Source organism: Nerophis lumbriciformis, linkage group LG26, assembly GCF_033978685.3.
Source record: "Nerophis lumbriciformis linkage group LG26, RoL_Nlum_v2.1, whole genome shotgun sequence".
In the NCBI taxonomy this organism is placed as follows: domain Eukaryota; kingdom Metazoa; phylum Chordata; class Actinopteri; order Syngnathiformes; family Syngnathidae; genus Nerophis; species Nerophis lumbriciformis.
The window spans coordinates 29,375,001-29,378,479 of record NC_084573.2 but is presented as its reverse complement, the minus strand read 5'-3'; the positions used below and the strand labels follow the sequence as shown (position 1 = coordinate 29,378,479).

Here is a 3,479-nt window from a genome sequence, read left to right as displayed (position 1 = left end):
AACTATTGACCTTTGGACACTTTTATTGTGTTTCTGATCACACAGAGTGGTCTCTAAGACGGGCTGACACAACTCGGCAAAAGAGGCTGTGGAGCTGGCGTCGGAATGGACGGAATCCGCGGCTCCCTGGCTGGAAGTGGACTCTTCGGTTTTTCCGGACTCATGGGCCCAGAGCTCGTGGGCAGCCTTGGACAGAGTCCAAGCTCTCTTGGTTGCTTTGATAGGTCTGCGATATGTGCGCAATTTTGTTATTTATTGCTCATTGTTTTGTTTTTCGCTGTGTTTTACTTTTGTAGCTGTATGTAGAAATGCACCACTGAACTTGCAGCTCGTTGCATCAGTTCTATGCTCGTTTAAAGTCTTTTATGTCCTTTGTTTTCTTTCATGTTTCTCTTGTTTTCATATGTTACGTTGTCTTTGTTGACTTTTTTTGTATTTGCACTGCAGCCACATCATTTCCCCATTGTGTGATAAATTAAGTCTATCCTAAGCGGAAGGAAATGGATGGTCATCCTCTCCTCTTGTATCAGGTAAAGTCCTGAACTCAGTACCCATCTCTAATCCCAATGTGCGTGCAAATTATTCCTTTTATTTTATCATGTGCTATTTCATTTTACTTTATTGCGTGCCTTTTAGCTGTGAGCCAACAAAACATTTTATTTATATAATGAAAATAAAAACTCTTGATGCTGCTGACACAGTTAAAATTTAAAAGGTGCTTTTTGTAGCGATATAAACTACAGGTTCTCAAACTTTTTTCACCAAGTTCCATCACAGTAGAGACTTGGCTCTCCAAGTACCACCACAATGACCAACATTAAAATACAGTAGCGTAGTATGTCTAAGAATGCATTAAAGACAAGTATTGAGTTTGAGTTTATTTGGAACATGCAAGCATACAACATGATACATCACAATCTCCAGTTTCTCTTTTCAACATGTTCGAAAAGGAGTAGGAAGAAGCAGAGCTTATTTAATCCTACCCCTTTTCTTTTACATAACAGTTGCTAAAACTTTTGTTCACTTCCTGTTCTCAATTTATTCACAATATACCCCATAAGTAATCACAATAAAATAAGTAAATAAATAATAATTGGTGAAGTAAGTTACATTTCATATGTTGAGATAAGTAAGATTATTTTGTGAGTGAAAGAATGAAAGAATGGATGAGTTAAATAAATTGAGAATGTTTATCATGGTTCTTCTTCTTTGTACTTTGTAAACACTTTAAGTTTGAAGAGTTTCTTGAAGTGGATCATATTAGTACATTGTTTGATTGCTTTGCTTAATCCATTCCATAATTTAATTCCACATACTGATATACTGAAGGTCTTAAGTGTTGTACGTGCATACAAATGTTTTAAATTACATTTCTCTCTAAGATTATATTTCTCCTCTTTTTTTGAGAAGAATTGTTGTATATTCTTGGGTAGCAGGTTACAGTTTGCTTTGTGTATAATTTTAGCTGTTTGCAAATTCACTATGTCGTAGAATTTCAGTATCTTTGATTCAATAAATAAAGGATTTGTGTGTTCTCTATATCCAACATTATGTATTTTTCTAACTGATCTTTTTTGTAACACCGTTAATGAATGAAGTGTACTTTTGTAATTATTTCCCCATATTTCTACACAGCAACTCAGATATGGTAACACTAGTGAGCAGTAGAGAATATGAAGTGATTTTTTTGTCTAGAACATGTTTTGCTTTATTCATTATTGACGTGTTTCTTGCTACTTTATGTTGTATATTTTTTACGTGAGATTTCCAGTTCAATTTATCATCAATCATTATACCTAGAAATTTGGTTTCATTTACTCTTTCAATTTCTATTCCGTCTATTTGTATTTGACTTTCTCTTCTACTGTAACCAAATAGCATTATTTTAGTTTTACTGAGATTCAACGATAGTCTGTTTTTGTCAAACCATCTTTTTAATTTGTTAATTTCTTCTGTTATTATTTGTAGTATCTTCTGTGTGTTCTCTCCTGAACAAAACGCTGTTGTATCATCCGCAAATAATACTAACTTTAAATCCTTTGTAACTTTACAAATGTCATTTATATATAGATTGAATAATTTAGGTCCTAGTATTGATCCCTGAGGTACACCACAGGATATATTTAGCGTTGTAGAGGTGTGTTCGCCTAGCTTCACGTATTGTTTCCTGTTCATTAGATAACTTCTTATCCAGTTTAAGACTAACCCTCTGATGCCATATCGTTCTAGTTTTTTGATTAAAATATTGTGATTAATTGTGTCAAATGCTTTAGTTAGATCCATAAAAACTGCTGCCGCACATTTTTTATTATCTATAGCATTGGTCATTTCTTCTGTAATTTCCAAGTATGTAGTACATTTAATATTTTTGGCCACTGTAACATTGCACACAGTTTGAAGAGTAACACTGTGTTTGAATGTAGGAAAATAAAGCACTTTACTCTAATCAAGTGATTATTTGGTGTACCACGAGATGGAACCTGGGTACCACTAGTGAAAGTGTTGCCACCCCAAAATGTTGAAAGAGCCATATTGGACCAAAAAAAATTTAAAAATATATGTGTGGAGCCGCAAAAAATTAAATGCTTTATGTAAGTGTTACAATGAAGGCAACACATGATGTAAATGTTTATATTAGCCTACTATCAAAATGACTGTGTCACGGGCTGATGCAAATCTTTGTTGACAAAAATATTGAAACGTAATATTTATTCTACACATTTTTTCAACATTGGAAAACATCTGAGGGTAAGATAACTCCTGCAAATTACTGTCTTAGAATGGTCAAAGGTATAGATGTTAAGTTAAAGTACCCATTATGGTCTCACACACTAGGTGTGGCAAAATTATTCTCTGCATTTGACCCATCACCCTTGATCACCCCCTGGGAGGTGAGGGGAGCAGTGAGCAGCAGTGGTGGCCACGCCCGGGAATGTGTGTGTGTCCAAGTTAAAGGAAACGGGCAGGCCGTCTTCTTCTACTCAGTGGCCTTGTGGTTAGAGTGTCCGCTCTGAGATCGGTAGGTCGTGAGTTCAAACCCCGGCCGAGTCATACCAAAGACTATAAAAATGGGACCCTTTACCTCCCTGCTTGGCACTCAGCATCATGGGTTGGAATTGGGGGTTAAATCACCAAAAATGATTCCCGGGCGTGGCCACCGCTACTGCTCACTGCTCCCCTCACCTCCCAGGGGGTGATCAAGGGTGATGGGTCAAATGCAGAGAATAATTTTGCCACACCTAGTGTGTGTGTGACAATCATTGGTACTTTACTTTAACTTTAATGGATTTATTACAATCTTTGCAAGCTGGGTAACGTTTGCTGTGGTCTGGAACAACATGGCACACAAACAACTATCAAAAATGCAGCCAATATTACAGACAGAGAATGTGTCATGAGACATGCAAATGTAAACTAAATACATAGAGGGCATTAGTAAAGGAAATTAACAAATATACCTACAAGCGAGGCATAATGAT

General features: G+C 36.2%; 1 long non-coding RNA gene across 1 annotated transcript in view; it reads left to right on the top strand.

Moving 5' to 3' along the window:
• The first annotated feature begins 450 nt into the window (after positions 1-450).
• LOC133623724 (uncharacterized) overlaps positions 451-3,479 on the top strand; it is a 59,122-nt gene continuing 56,093 nt past the window's right edge. Inside the window, exon 1 of the long non-coding RNA XR_009817928.1 lies at positions 451-530. This is a non-coding gene — a long non-coding RNA (uncharacterized lncRNA). The remainder of the gene's footprint in view (positions 531-3,479) is intronic.